Here is a 16,088-nt window from a genome sequence, read left to right on the forward strand (position 1 = left end):
TGAAGAAATATAAAATCTCATCCCTTCCCCAATATCGCGCCACACCCCTACCCCTTAATTCCCTGGTTGAACTTGATGGACATATGTCTTTTTTCGACCGTACTAACTATGTAACTATGTAACATAACATGGGGGGGGGGGTCTCCTGGCTGTTCACACAGGTGTGTCATTGCTGTACATTGACCATGCATTGCTTCTGTGGTATTGCAAAGGCAAAGACAAATGCTTCCAGCCATCCATTGCACTAATGGATTGGTCATCAGCTGGCTGTCTATGTCCCGCATCAATATAGACCAAAGTACAGAGGGTTAGGCTATGCTATTGTGCACCTACCTGATGCATCAGAAGGTGCGAGGCCCTTGCTAAATTCTGTGCACAGACTTTGAGATCTATACTTTAGACTGTATCTAAACCTGCTCCAACATGGACTGACATTCTGGCCTACTTTCAGCCGATGCGACTTGTCTGTCGCTGAACAGTCGCTTTTTATGTATTCAGCACCTATGTATAATGTTGTAAAAATGCTCTAGAAGCTAAAGTCGCAGAAATGTCACACATATTTGGCCTGCAACTTTCTGTGCGACAAATTCAGACAGGAAAAATCAGTATAAATCCTTAGAAAATTATCCCCCAGTGTCTCCATCTGCTGGCGGTATTGAATAAGCATTGCTGCACTGATGGGGTATGCATTAGACGAAAAAAAAGAAGAAAAAGAAGAATAATACGCCCAGAAAAGAGGCGAAAAGGAGAAAAACGTAAAAAAACGTGAAAAAAAAGTAAGAGGAAGAGAAGGGAAAAAAAGGTGGAAATGGGTTTAAAAGTGATTTCGGCGGAGAAATATATATATATATATATATATATATATATATATATATATATATACGCGCACACACACACATATATATAAACGTATTCTCCGTTGAGATATTGCAGCCGCTGCTGTGTCCAGGCCCAGGAGCCTTAGCACTGTGCTGTGATGTCACTCAATACCACTGACATCACTAGGTGTAAACAACATCTCTCCTTTGCTGTGTATGTGACTATGGAGCTGTTTGGTGATGTCGTCTATTATGGCCTTCATAGAAGCAACAGGAGATTGTTGCATCCATCTAGAACCCTCAGAACTACAGTGCTATGATGTCACTCACTTCCACAGGCCTTGCAGAGTGTAAACAACAACAACCCAGCTTTGTTGTGTATGTAACCATAGGGATTTGTGATGTCACCTAGAACCTTCACAGCAGCGACAGCTTTATGAGGAGCATCAGCACTGCTCTGCCTGAGCAGAACCATCACCGCCATAGGTTGTCAAATAACCCGGATTTAACCCACACAGGTAAGTCCAATGGGGTGCAGGCATGTTCTCTATGCTTACAGCTTCCCGTGGGTGTTGGTTTGATACCGTTTGGGGACAGCCAAGGAGGCATCTGCAGGCAACAAAGGTAGGTGTGTGCTTGTGTGTGTGTTTCCTATGCAGATCCTAAGCCCAGTGTCACATGCAAGTAGGAGGAGTAAGAAGGGTTCCTGGCAAATCCGGGTTATGGATTGCATTTAAAAAGGCCCCGTGGGAGTGCAATGGGCCCCTGTCTTGCTGCTTAGCAATAATGGTATGGGTTTAGGTTCTGCTGTGTGTACTGGTGGTTGACTGCCCCCCAGCCCAGAGTGTGCATGGAAAATTGTCTGGCAGCCTCCCTGACAGCAAGCAGTGATAGTGCCCATGAAGGGGACCTTGTTGGGCCCGCCCCTTTCACGGTTATCGCTTCTCGGCCTTTTGGCTAAGATCAAGTGTAGTATCTGTTCTTATCAGTTTAATATCTGATACGTCCCCTATCTGGGGACCATATATTAAATGGATTTTTGAGAACGGGGGCCGATTTCGAAGCTTGCTTCCGTCGCCCTATGCATTGACCCGATATGGCAGTATCTTCGGGTACAGTGCACCACCCCCTTACAGGGTTAAAAAGAAAGATTCCTACTTTCATTGCTACCTGCTTGCTGGCTAGCCAGCTAGCCAGCCCTGTGGGCCTTGCTGCTGCAGCCAAAAAACAAAAGGTGGTGCTGCTGCTGCTGCTGCTTCTGCTGCTTCTGCTTGTGTCTGGCCGCTGTTGGAGCGTCCAGGCACAGGACTTCTGCTGCTGCTGACTAAATGGCCTCCTTAATTGGATCATTTGAGTAGCCAGCACACCTGTGCAGGTAGGGCATGACATGATAGGCAGCTGCCTTGATAGCGGGTGGGTGCTGAATGTTCCTAATTGACAAAATAAGATTAATGCTTATGAAGAAATATAAAATCTCATCCCTTCCCCAATATCGCGCCACACCCCTACCCCTTAATTCCCTGGTTGAACTTGATGGACATATGTCTTTTTTCGACCGTACTAACTATGTAACTATGTAACATAACATGGGGGGGGGGGTCTCCTGGCTGTTCACACAGGTGTGTCATTGCTGTACATTGACCATGCATTGCTTCTGTGGTATTGCAAAGGCAAAGACAAATGCTTCCAGCCATCCATTGCACTAATGGATTGGTCATCAGCTGGCTGTCTATGTCCCGCATCAATATAGACCAAAGTACAGAGGGTTAGGCTATGCTATTGTGCACCTACCTGATGCATCAGAAGGTGCGAGGCCCTTGCTAAATTCTGTGCACAGACTTTGAGATCTATACTTTAGACTGTATCTAAACCTGCTCCAACATGGACTGACATTCTGGCCTACTTTCAGCCGATGCGACTTGTCTGTCGCTGAACAGTCGCTTTTTATGTATTCAGCACCTATGTATAATGTTGTAAAAATGCTCTAGAAGCTAAAGTCGCAGAAATGTCACACATATTTGGCCTGCAACTTTCTGTGCGACAAATTCAGACAGGAAAAATCAGTATAAATCCTTAGAAAATTATCCCCCAGTGTCTCCATCTGCTGGCGGTATTGAATAAGCATTGCTGCACTGATGGGGTATGCATTAGACGAAAAAAAAGAAGAAAAAGAAGAATAATACGCCCAGAAAAGAGGCGAAAAGGAGAAAAACGTAAAAAAACGTGAAAAAAAAGTAAGAGGAAGAGAAGGGAAAAAAAGGTGGAAATGGGTTTAAAAGTGATTTCGGCGGAGAAATATATATATATATATATATATATATATATATATATATATATATACGCGCACACACACACATATATATAAACGTATTCTCCGTTGAGATATTGCAGCCGCTGCTGTGTCCAGGCCCAGGAGCCTTAGCACTGTGCTGTGATGTCACTCAATACCACTGACATCACTAGGTGTAAACAACATCTCTCCTTTGCTGTGTATGTGACTATGGAGCTGTTTGGTGATGTCGTCTATTATGGCCTTCATAGAAGCAACAGGAGATTGTTGCATCCATCTAGAACCCTCAGAACTACAGTGCTATGATGTCACTCACTTCCACAGGCCTTGCAGAGTGTAAACAACAACAACCCAGCTTTGTTGTGTATGTAACCATAGGGATTTGTGATGTCACCTAGAACCTTCACAGCAGCGACAGCTTTATGAGGAGCATCAGCACTGCTCTGCCTGAGCAGAACCATCACCGCCATAGGTTGTCAAATAACCCGGATTTAACCCACACAGGTAAGTCCAATGGGGTGCAGGCATGTCCTCTATGCTTACAGCTTCCCGTGGGTGTTGGTTTGATACCGTTTGGGGACAGCCAAGGAGGCATCTGCAGGCAACAAAGGTAGGTGTGTGCTTGTGTGTGTGTTTCCTATGCAGATCCTAAGCCCAGTGTCACATGCAAGTAGGAGGAGTAAGAAGGGTTCCTGGCAAATCCGGGTTATGGATTGCATTTAAAAAGGCCCCGTGGGAGTGCAATGGGCCCCTGTCTTGCTGCTTAGCAATAATGGTATGGGTTTAGGTTCTGCTGTGTGTACTGGTGGTTGACTGCCCCCCAGCCCAGAGTGTGCATGGAAAATTGTCTGGCAGCCTCCCTGACAGCAAGCAGTGATAGTGCCCATGAAGGGGACCTTGTTGGGCCCGCCCCTTTCACGGTTATCGCTTCTCGGCCTTTTGGCTAAGATCAAGTGTAGTATCTGTTCTTATCAGTTTAATATCTGATACGTCCCCTATCTGGGGACCATATATTAAATGGATTTTTGAGAACGGGGGCCGATTTCGAAGCTTGCTTCCGTCGCCCTATGCATTGACCCGATATGGCAGTATCTTCGGGTACAGTGCACCACCCCCTTACAGGGTTAAAAAGAAAGATTCCTACTTTCATTGCTACCTGCTTGCTGGCTAGCCAGCTAGCCAGCCCTGTGGGCCTTGCTGCTGCAGCCAAAAAACAAAAGGTGGTGCTGCTGCTGCTGCTTCTGCTGCTTCTGCTTGTGTCTGGCCGCTGTTGGAGCGTCCAGGCACAGGACTTCTGCTGCTGCTGACTAAATGGCCTCCTTAATTGGATCATTTGAGTAGCCAGCACACCTGTGCAGGTAGGGCATGACATGATAGGCAGCTGCCTTGATAGCGGGTGGGTGCTGAATGTTCCTAATTGACAAAATAAGATTAATGCTTATGAAGAAATATAAAATCTCATCCCTTCCCCAATATCGCGCCACACCCCTACCCCTTAATTCCCTGGTTGAACTTGATGGACATATGTCTTTTTTCGACCGTACTAACTATGTAACTATGTAACATAACATGGGGGGGGGGGGGGTCTCCTGGCTGTTCACACAGGTGTGTCATTGCTGTACATTGACCATGCATTGCTTCTGTGGTATTGCAAAGGCAAAGACAAATGCTTCCAGCCATCCATTGCACTAATGGATTGGTCATCAGCTGGCTGTCTATGTCCCGCATCAATATAGACCAAAGTACAGAGGGTTAGGCTATGCTATTGTGCACCTACCTGATGCATCAGAAGGTGCGAGGCCCTTGCTAAATTCTGTGCACAGACTTTGAGATCTATACTTTAGACTGTATCTAAACCTGCTCCAACATGGACTGACATTCTGGCCTACTTTCAGCCGATGCGACTTGTCTGTCGCTGAACAGTCGCTTTTTATGTATTCAGCACCTATGTATAATGTTGTAAAAATGCTCTAGAAGCTAAAGTCGCAGAAATGTCACACATATTTGGCCTGCAACTTTCTGTGCGACAAATTCAGACAGGAAAAATCAGTATAAATCCTTAGAAAATTATCCCCCAGTGTCTCCATCTGCTGGCGGTATTGAATAAGCATTGCTGCACTGATGGGGTATGCATTAGACGAAAAAAAAGAAGAAAAAGAAGAATAATACGCCCAGAAAAGAGGCGAAAAGGAGAAAAACGTAAAAAAACGTGAAAAAAAAGTAAGAGGAAGAGAAGGGAAAAAAAGGTGGAAATGGGTTTAAAAGTGATTTCGGCGGAGAAATATATATATATATATATATATATATATATATATATATATATATATATACGCGCACACACACACATATATATAAACGTATTCTCCGTTGAGATATTGCAGCCGCTGCTGTGTCCAGGCCCAGGAGCCTTAGCACTGTGCTGTGATGTCACTCAATACCACTGACATCACTAGGTGTAAACAACATCTCTCCTTTGCTGTGTATGTGACTATGGAGCTGTTTGGTGATGTCGTCTATTATGGCCTTCATAGAAGCAACAGGAGATTGTTGCATCCATCTAGAACCCTCAGAACTACAGTGCTATGATGTCACTCACTTCCACAGGCCTTGCAGAGTGTAAACAACAACAACCCAGCTTTGTTGTGTATGTAACCATAGGGATTTGTGATGTCACCTAGAACCTTCACAGCAGCGACAGCTTTATGAGGAGCATCAGCACTGCTCTGCCTGAGCAGAACCATCACCGCCATAGGTTGTCAAATAACCCGGATTTAACCCACACAGGTAAGTCCAATGGGGTGCAGGCATGTCCTCTATGCTTACAGCTTCCCGTGGGTGTTGGTTTGATACCGTTTGGGGACAGCCAAGGAGGCATCTGCAGGCAACAAAGGTAGGTGTGTGCTTGTGTGTGTGTTTCCTATGCAGATCCTAAGCCCAGTGTCACATGCAAGTAGGAGGAGTAAGAAGGGTTCCTGGCAAATCCGGGTTATGGATTGCATTTAAAAAGGCCCCGTGGGAGTGCAATGGGCCCCTGTCTTGCTGCTTAGCAATAATGGTATGGGTTTAGGTTCTGCTGTGTGTACTGGTGGTTGACTGCCCCCCAGCCCAGAGTGTGCATGGAAAATTGTCTGGCAGCCTCCCTGACAGCAAGCAGTGATAGTGCCCATGAAGGGGACCTTGTTGGGCCCGCCCCTTTCACGGTTATCGCTTCTCGGCCTTTTGGCTAAGATCAAGTGTAGTATCTGTTCTTATCAGTTTAATATCTGATACGTCCCCTATCTGGGGACCATATATTAAATGGATTTTTGAGAACGGGGGCCGATTTCGAAGCTTGCTTCCGTCGCCCTATGCATTGACCCGATATGGCAGTATCTTCGGGTACAGTGCACCACCCCCTTACAGGGTTAAAAAGAAAGATTCCTACTTTCATTGCTACCTGCTTGCTGGCTAGCCAGCTAGCCAGCCCTGTGGGCCTTGCTGCTGCAGCCAAAAAACAAAAGGTGGTGCTGCTGCTGCTGCTGCTTCTGCTGCTTCTGCTTGTGTCTGGCCGCTGTTGGAGCGTCCAGGCACAGGACTTCTGCTGCTGCTGACTAAATGGCCTCCTTAATTGGATCATTTGAGTAGCCAGCACACCTGTGCAGGTAGGGCATGACATGATAGGCAGCTGCCTTGATAGCGGGTGGGTGCTGAATGTTCCTAATTGACAAAATAAGATTAATGCTTATGAAGAAATATAAAATCTCATCCCTTCCCCAATATCGCGCCACACCCCTACCCCTTAATTCCCTGGTTGAACTTGATGGACATATGTCTTTTTTCGACCGTACTAACTATGTAACTATGTAACATAACATGGGGGGGGGGGTCTCCTGGCTGTTCACACAGGTGTGTCATTGCTGTACATTGACCATGCATTGCTTCTGTGGTATTGCAAAGGCAAAGACAAATGCTTCCAGCCATCCATTGCACTAATGGATTGGTCATCAGCTGGCTGTCTATGTCCCGCATCAATATAGACCAAAGTACAGAGGGTTAGGCTATGCTATTGTGCACCTACCTGATGCATCAGAAGGTGCGAGGCCCTTGCTAAATTCTGTGCACAGACTTTGAGATCTATACTTTAGACTGTATCTAAACCTGCTCCAACATGGACTGACATTCTGGCCTACTTTCAGCCGATGCGACTTGTCTGTCGCTGAACAGTCGCTTTTTATGTATTCAGCACCTATGTATAATGTTGTAAAAATGCTCTAGAAGCTAAAGTCGCAGAAATGTCACACATATTTGGCCTGCAACTTTCTGTGCGACAAATTCAGACAGGAAAAATCAGTATAAATCCTTAGAAAATTATCCCCCAGTGTCTCCATCTGCTGGCGGTATTGAATAAGCATTGCTGCACTGATGGGGTATGCATTAGACGAAAAAAAAGAAGAAAAAGAAGAATAATACGCCCAGAAAAGAGGCGAAAAGGAGAAAAACGTAAAAAAACGTGAAAAAAAAGTAAGAGGAAGAGAAGGGAAAAAAAGGTGGAAATGGGTTTAAAAGTGATTTCGGCGGAGAAATATATATATATATATATATATATATATATATATATATATATACGCGCACACACACACATATATATAAACGTATTCTCCGTTGAGATATTGCAGCCGCTGCTGTGTCCAGGCCCAGGAGCCTTAGCACTGTGCTGTGATGTCACTCAATACCACTGACATCACTAGGTGTAAACAACATCTCTCCTTTGCTGTGTATGTGACTATGGAGCTGTTTGGTGATGTCGTCTATTATGGCCTTCATAGAAGCAACAGGAGATTGTTGCATCCATCTAGAACCCTCAGAACTACAGTGCTATGATGTCACTCACTTCCACAGGCCTTGCAGAGTGTAAACAACAACAACCCAGCTTTGTTGTGTATGTAACCATAGGGATTTGTGATGTCACCTAGAACCTTCACAGCAGCGACAGCTTTATGAGGAGCATCAGCACTGCTCTGCCTGAGCAGAACCATCACCGCCATAGGTTGTCAAATAACCCGGATTTAACCCACACAGGTAAGTCCAATGGGGTGCAGGCATGTCCTCTATGCTTACAGCTTCCCGTGGGTGTTGGTTTGATACCGTTTGGGGACAGCCAAGGAGGCATCTGCAGGCAACAAAGGTAGGTGTGTGCTTGTGTGTGTGTTTCCTATGCAGATCCTAAGCCCAGTGTCACATGCAAGTAGGAGGAGTAAGAAGGGTTCCTGGCAAATCCGGGTTATGGATTGCATTTAAAAAGGCCCCGTGGGAGTGCAATGGGCCCCTGTCTTGCTGCTTAGCAATAATGGTATGGGTTTAGGTTCTGCTGTGTGTACTGGTGGTTGACTGCCCCCCAGCCCAGAGTGTGCATGGAAAATTGTCTGGCAGCCTCCCTGACAGCAAGCAGTGATAGTGCCCATGAAGGGGACCTTGTTGGGCCCGCCCCTTTCACGGTTATCGCTTCTCGGCCTTTTGGCTAAGATCAAGTGTAGTATCTGTTCTTATCAGTTTAATATCTGATACGTCCCCTATCTGGGGACCATATATTAAATGGATTTTTGAGAACGGGGGCCGATTTCGAAGCTTGCTTCCGTCGCCCTATGCATTGACCCGATATGGCAGTATCTTCGGGTACAGTGCACCACCCCCTTACAGGGTTAAAAAGAAAGATTCCTACTTTCATTGCTACCTGCTTGCTGGCTAGCCAGCTAGCCAGCCCTGTGGGCCTTGCTGCTGCAGCCAAAAAACAAAAGGTGGTGCTGCTGCTGCTGCTGCTTCTGCTGCTTCTGCTTGTGTCTGGCCGCTGTTGGAGCGTCCAGGCACAGGACTTCTGCTGCTGCTGACTAAATGGCCTCCTTAATTGGATCATTTGAGTAGCCAGCAAACCTGTGCAGGTAGGGCATGACATGATAGGCAGCTGCCTTGATAGCGGGTGGGTGCTGAATGTTCCTAATTGACAAAATAAGATTAATGCTTATGAAGAAATATAAAATCTCATCCCTTCCCCAATATCGCGCCACACCCCTACCCCTTAATTCCCTGGTTGAACTTGATGGACATATGTCTTTTTTCGACCGTACTAACTATGTAACTATGTAACATAACATGGGGGGGGGGGGGTCTCCTGGCTGTTAACACAGGTGTGTCATTGCTGTACATTGACCATGCATTGCTTCTGTGGTATTGCAAAGGCAAAGACAAATGCTTCCAGCCATCCATTGCACTAATGGATTGGTCATCAGCTGGCTGTCTATGTCCCGCATCAATATAGACCAAAGTACAGAGGGTTAGGCTATGCTATTGTGCACCTACCTGATGCATCAGAAGGTGCGAGGCCCTTGCTAAATTCTGTGCACAGACTTTGAGATCTATACTTTAGACTGTATCTAAACCTGCTCCAACATGGACTGACATTCTGGCCTACTTTCAGCCGATGCGACTTGTCTGTCGCTGAACAGTCGCTTTTTATGTATTCAGCACCTATGTATAATGTTGTAAAAATGCTCTAGAAGCTAAAGTCGCAGAAATGTCACACATATTTGGCCTGCAACTTTCTGTGCGACAAATTCAGACAGGAAAAATCAGTATAAATCCTTAGAAAATTATCCCCCAGTGTCTCCATCTGCTGGCGGTATTGAATAAGCATTGCTGCACTGATGGGGTATGCATTAGACGAAAAAAAAGAAGAAAAAGAAGAATAATACGCCCAGAAAAGAGGCGAAAAGGAGAAAAACGTAAAAAAACGTGAAAAAAAAGTAAGAGGAAGAGAAGGGAAAAAAAGGTGGAAATGGGTTTAAAAGTGATTTCGGCGGAGAAATATATATATATATATATATATATATATATATATATATATATATATACGCGCACACACACACATATATATAAACGTATTCTCCGTTGAGATATTGCAGCCGCTGCTGTGTCCAGGCCCAGGAGCCTTAGCACTGTGCTGTGATGTCACTCAATACCACTGACATCACTAGGTGTAAACAACATCTCTCCTTTGCTGTGTATGTGACTATGGAGCTGTTTGGTGATGTCGTCTATTATGGCCTTCATAGAAGCAACAGGAGATTGTTGCATCCATCTAGAACCCTCAGAACTACAGTGCTATGATGTCACTCACTTCCACAGGCCTTGCAGAGTGTAAACAACAACAACCCAGCTTTGTTGTGTATGTAACCATAGGGATTTGTGATGTCACCTAGAACCTTCACAGCAGCGACAGCTTTATGAGGAGCATCAGCACTGCTCTGCCTGAGCAGAACCATCACCGCCATAGGTTGTCAAATAACCCGGATTTAACCCACACAGGTAAGTCCAATGGGGTGCAGGCATGTCCTCTATGCTTACAGCTTCCCGTGGGTGTTGGTTTGATACCGTTTGGGGACAGCCAAGGAGGCATCTGCAGGCAACAAAGGTAGGTGTGTGCTTGTGTGTGTGTTTCCTATGCAGATCCTAAGCCCAGTGTCACATGCAAGTAGGAGGAGTAAGAAGGGTTCCTGGCAAATCCGGGTTATGGATTGCATTTAAAAAGGCCCCGTGGGAGTGCAATGGGCCCCTGTCTTGCTGCTTAGCAATAATGGTATGGGTTTAGGTTCTGCTGTGTGTACTGGTGGTTGACTGCCCCCCAGCCCAGAGTGTGCATGGAAAATTGTCTGGCAGCCTCCCTGACAGCAAGCAGTGATAGTGCCCATGAAGGGGACCTTGTTGGGCCCGCCCCTTTCACGGTTATCGCTTCTCGGCCTTTTGGCTAAGATCAAGTGTAGTATCTGTTCTTATCAGTTTAATATCTGATACGTCCCCTATCTGGGGACCATATATTAAATGGATTTTTGAGAACGGGGGCCGATTTCGAAGCTTGCTTCCGTCGCCCTATGCATTGACCCGATATGGCAGTATCTTTGGGTACAGTGCACCACCCCCTTACAGGGTTAAAAAGAAAGATTCCTACTTTCATTGCTACCTGCTTGCTGGCTAGCCAGCCCTGTGGGCCTTGCTGCTGCAGCCAAAAAACAAAAGGTGGTGCTGCTGCTGCTGCTGCTTCTGCTGCTTCTGCTTGCGTCTGGCCGCTGTTGGAGCGTCCAGGCACAGGACTTCTGCTGCTGCTGACTAAATGGCCTCCTTAATTGGATCATTTGAGTAGCCAGCACACCTGTGCAGGTAGGGCATGACATGATAGGCAGCTGCCTTGATAGCGGGTGGGTGCTGAATGTTCCTAATTGACAAAATAAGATTAATGCTTATGAAGAAATATAAAATCTCATCCCTTCCCCAATATCGCGCCACACCCCTACCCCTTAATTCCCTGGTTGAACTTGATGGACATATGTCTTTTTTCGACCGTACTAACTATGTAACTATGTAACATAACATGGGGGGGGGGGTCTCCTGGCTGTTCACACAGGTGTGTCATTGCTGTACATTGACCATGCATTGCTTCTGTGGTATTGCAAAGGCAAAGACAAATGCTTCCAGCCATCCATTGCACTAATGGATTGGTCATCAGCTGGCTGTCTATGTCCCGCATCAATATAGACCAAAGTACAGAGGGTTAGGCTATGCTATTGTGCACCTACCTGATGCATCAGAAGGTGCGAGGCCCTTGCTAAATTCTGTGCACAGACTTTGAGATCTATACTTTAGACTGTATCTAAACCTGCTCCAACATGGACTGACATTCTGGCCTACTTTCAGCCGATGCGACTTGTCTGTCGCTGAACAGTCGCTTTTTATGTATTCAGCACCTATGTATAATGTTGTAAAAATGCTCTAGAAGCTAAAGTCGCAGAAATGTCACACATATTTGGCCTGCAACTTTCTGTGCGACAAATTCAGACAGGAAAAATCAGTATAAATCCTTAGAAAATTATCCCCCAGTGTCTCCATCTGCTGGCGGTATTGAATAAGCATTGCTGCACTGATGGGGTATGCATTAGACGAAAAAAAAGAAGAAAAAGAAGAATAATACGCCCAGAAAAGAGGCGAAAAGGAGAAAAACGTAAAAAAACGTGAAAAAAAAGTAAGAGGAAGAGAAGGGAAAAAAAGGTGGAAATGGGTTTAAAAGTGATTTCGGCGGAGAAATTTATATATATATATATATATATATATATATATATATATATATATATATACGCGCACACACACACATATATATAAACGTATTCTCCGTTGAGATATTGCAGCCGCTGCTGTGTCCAGGCCCAGGAGCCTTAGCACTGTGCTGTGATGTCACTCAATACCACTGACATCACTAGGTGTAAACAACATCTCTCCTTTGCTGTGTATGTGACTATGGAGCTGTTTGGTGATGTCGTCTATTATGGCCTTCATAGAAGCAACAGGAGATTGTTGCATCCATCTAGAACCCTCAGAACTACAGTGCTATGATGTCACTCACTTCCACAGGCCTTGCAGAGTGTAAACAACAACAACCCAGCTTTGTTGTGTATGTAACCATAGGGATTTGTGATGTCACCTAGAACCTTCACAGCAGCGACAGCTTTATGAGGAGCATCAGCACTGCTCTGCCTGAGCAGAACCATCACCGCCATAGGTTGTCAAATAACCCGGATTTAACCCACACAGGTAAGTCCAATGGGGTGCAGGCATGTCCTCTATGCTTACAGCTTCCCGTGGGTGTTGGTTTGATACCGTTTGGGGACAGCCAAGGAGGCATCTGCAGGCAACAAAGGTAGGTGTGTGCTTGTGTGTGTGTTTCCTATGCAGATCCTAAGCCCAGTGTCATATGCAAGTAGGAGGAGTAAGAAGGGTTCCTGGCAAATCCGGGTTATGGATTGCATTTAAAAAGGCCCCGTGGGAGTGCAATGGGCCCCTGTCTTGCTGCTTAGCAATAATGGTATGGGTTTAGGTTCTGCTGTGTGTACTGGTGGTTGACTGCCCCCCAGCCCAGAGTGTGCATGGAAAATTGTCTGGCAGCCTCCCTGACAGCAAGCAGTGATAGTGCCCATGAAGGGGACCTTGTTGGGCCCGCCCCTTTCACGGTTATCGCTTCTCGGCCTTTTGGCTAAGATCAAGTGTAGTATCTGTTCTTATCAGTTTAATATCTGATACGTCCCCTATCTGGGGACCATATATTAAATGGATTTTTGAGAACGGGGGCCGATTTCGAAGCTTGCTTCCGTCGCCCTATGCATTGACCCGATATGGCAGTATCTTCGGGTACAGTGCACCACCCCCTTACAGGGTTAAAAAGAAAGATTCCTACTTTCATTGCTACCTGCTTGCTGGCTAGCCAGCTAGCCAGCCCTGTGGGCCTTGCTGCTGCAGCCAAAAAACAAAAGGTGGTGCTGCTGCTGCTGCTGCTTCTGCTGCTTCTGCTTGTGTCTGGCCGCTGTTGGAGCGTCCAGGCACAGGACTTCTGCTGCTGCTGACTAAATGGCCTCCTTAATTGGATCATTTGAGTAGCCAGCACACCTGTGCAGGTAGGGCATGACATGATAGGCAGCTGCCTTGATAGCGGGTGGGTGCTGAATGTTCCTAATTGACAAAATAAGATTAATGCTTATGAAGAAATATAAAATCTCATCCCTTCCCCAATATCGCGCCACACCCCTACCCCTTAATTCCCTGGTTGAACGTGATGGACATATGTCTTTTTCGACCGTACTAACTATGTAACTATGTAACATAACATGGGGGGGGGGGGGTCTCCTGGCTGTTCACACAGGTGTGTCATTGCTGTACATTGACCATGCATTGCTTCTGTGGTATTGCAAAGGCAAAGACAAATGCTTCCAGCCATCCATTGCACTAATGGATTGGTCATCAGCTGGCTGTCTATGTCCCGCATCAATATAGACCAAAGTACAGAGGGTTAGGCTATGCTATTGTGCACCTACCTGATGCATCAGAAGGTGCGAGGCCCTTGCTAAATTCTGTGCACAGACTTTGAGATCTATACTTTAGACTGTATCTAAACCTGCTCCAACATGGACTGACATTCTGGCCTACTTTCAGCCGATGCGACTTGTCTGTCGCTGAACAGTCGCTTTTTATGTATTCAGCACCTATGTATAATGTTGTAAAAATGCTCTAGAAGCTAAAGTCGCAGAAATGTCACACATATTTGGCCTGCAACTTTCTGTGCGACAAATTCAGACAGGAAAAATCAGTATAAATCCTTAGAAAATTATCCCCCAGTGTCTCCATCTGCTGGCGGTATTGAATAAGCATTGCTGCACTGATGGGGTATGCATTAGACGAAAAAAAAGAAGAAAAAGAAGAATAATACGCCCAGAAAAGAGGCGAAAAGGAGAAAAACGTAAAAAAACGTGAAAAAAAAGTAAGAGGAAGAGAAGGGAAAAAAAGGTGGAAATGGGTTTAAAAGTGATTTCGGCGGAGAAATATATATATATATATATATATATATATATATATATATACGCGCACACACACACATATATATAAACGTATTCTCCGTTGAGATATTGCAGCCGCTGCTGTGTCCAGGCCCAGGAGCCTTAGCACTGTGCTGTGATGTCACTCAATACCACTGACATCACTAGGTGTAAACAACATCTCTCCTTTGCTGTGTATGTGACTATGGAGCTGTTTGGTGATGTCGTCTATTATGGCCTTCATAGAAGCAACAGGAGATTGTTGCATCCATCTAGAACCCTCAGAACTACAGTGCTATGATGTCACTCACTTCCACAGGCCTTGCAGAGTGTAAACAACAACAACCCAGCTTTGTTGTGTATGTAACCATAGGGATTTGTGATGTCACCTAGAACCTTCACAGCAGCGACAGCTTTATGAGGAGCATCAGCACTGCTCTGCCTGAGCAGAACCATCACCGCCATAGGTTGTCAAATAACCCGGATTTAACCCACACAGGTAAGTCCAATGGGGTGCAGGCATGTCCTCTATGCTTACAGCTTCCCGTGGGTGTTGGTTTGATACCGTTTGGGGACAGCCAAGGAGGCATCTGCAGGCAACAAAGGTAGGTGTGTGCTTGTGTGTGTGTTTCCTATGCAGATCCTAAGCCCAGTGTCACATGCAAGTAGGAGGAGTAAGAAGGGTTCCTGGCAAATCCGGGTTATGGATTGCATTTAAAAAGGCCCCGTGGGAGTGCAATGGGCCCCTGTCTTGCTGCTTAGCAATAATGGTATGGGTTTAGGTTCTGCTGTGTGTACTGGTGGTTGACTGCCCCCCAGCCCAGAGTGTGCATGGAAAATTGTCTGGCAGCCTCCCTGACAGCAAGCAGTGATAGTGCCCATGAAGGGGACCTTGTTGGGCCCGCCCCTTTCACGGTTATCGCTTCTCGGCCTTTTGGCTAAGATCAAGTGTAGTATCTGTTCTTATCAGTTTAATATCTGATACGTCCCCTATCTGGGGACCATATATTAAATGGATTTTTGAGAACGGGGGCCGATTTCGAAGCTTGCTTCCGTCGCCCTATGCATTGACCCGATATGGCAGTATCTTCGGGTACAGTGCACCACCCCCTTACAGGGTTAAAAAGAAAGATTCCTACTTTCATTGCTACCTGCTTGCTGGCTAGCCAGCTAGCCAGCCCTGTGGGCCTTGCTGCTGCAGCCAAAAAACAAAAGGTGGTGCTGCTGCTGCTGCTGCTTCTGCTGCTTCTGCTTGTGTCTGGCCGCTGTTGGAGCGTCCAGGCACAGGACTTCTGCTGCTGCTGACTAAATGGCCTCCTTAATTGGATCATTTGAGTAGCCAGCACACCTGTGCAGGTAGGGCATGACATGATAGGCAGCTGCCTTGATAGCGGGTGGGTGCTGAATGTTCCTAATTGACAAAATAAGATTAATGCTTATGAAGAAATATAAAATCTCATCCCTTCCCCAATATCGCGCCACACCCCTACCCCTTAATTCCCTGGTTGAACTTGATGGACATATGTCTTTTTTCGACCGTACTAACTATGTAACTATGTAACATAACATGGGGGGGGGGGGTCTCCTGGCTGTTCA

General features: G+C 45.9%; 7 non-coding genes across 7 annotated transcripts; all 7 read left to right on the plus strand.

Annotated features, from left to right (window-relative positions):
- Positions 1-1,755: 1,755 nt before the first annotated feature.
- LOC130310671 (U2 spliceosomal RNA) lies at positions 1,756-1,946 on the plus strand. The gene has a single exon (XR_008859161.1). It is a non-coding gene; the product is annotated as a U2 spliceosomal RNA (small nuclear RNA).
- Positions 1,947-4,031: 2,085 nt separating this feature from the next.
- On the plus strand, positions 4,032-4,222 carry LOC130310682 (U2 spliceosomal RNA). Its single transcript, XR_008859172.1, has one exon. It is a non-coding gene; the product is annotated as a U2 spliceosomal RNA (small nuclear RNA).
- Positions 4,223-6,311: 2,089 nt separating this feature from the next.
- LOC130310694 (U2 spliceosomal RNA) lies at positions 6,312-6,502 on the plus strand. The gene has a single exon (XR_008859183.1). It is a non-coding gene; the product is annotated as a U2 spliceosomal RNA (small nuclear RNA).
- A 2,083-nt stretch (positions 6,503-8,585) lies between these two features.
- On the plus strand, positions 8,586-8,776 carry LOC130310704 (U2 spliceosomal RNA). The gene has a single exon (XR_008859192.1). It is a non-coding gene; the product is annotated as a U2 spliceosomal RNA (small nuclear RNA).
- A 2,089-nt stretch (positions 8,777-10,865) lies between these two features.
- On the plus strand, positions 10,866-11,056 carry LOC130310702 (U2 spliceosomal RNA). Its single transcript, XR_008859190.1, has one exon. It is a non-coding gene; the product is annotated as a U2 spliceosomal RNA (small nuclear RNA).
- A 2,083-nt stretch (positions 11,057-13,139) lies between these two features.
- On the plus strand, positions 13,140-13,330 carry LOC130310705 (U2 spliceosomal RNA). Its single transcript, XR_008859193.1, has one exon. It is a non-coding gene; the product is annotated as a U2 spliceosomal RNA (small nuclear RNA).
- A 2,080-nt stretch (positions 13,331-15,410) lies between these two features.
- Positions 15,411-15,601, plus strand: LOC130310672 (U2 spliceosomal RNA). Its single transcript, XR_008859162.1, has one exon. It is a non-coding gene; the product is annotated as a U2 spliceosomal RNA (small nuclear RNA).
- The last annotated feature ends 487 nt before the right edge of the window (positions 15,602-16,088 follow it).

This window comes from Hyla sarda, unplaced genomic scaffold (genome assembly GCF_029499605.1).
Source record: "Hyla sarda isolate aHylSar1 unplaced genomic scaffold, aHylSar1.hap1 scaffold_1591, whole genome shotgun sequence".
NCBI lineage: Eukaryota > Metazoa > Chordata > Amphibia > Anura > Hylidae > Hyla > Hyla sarda.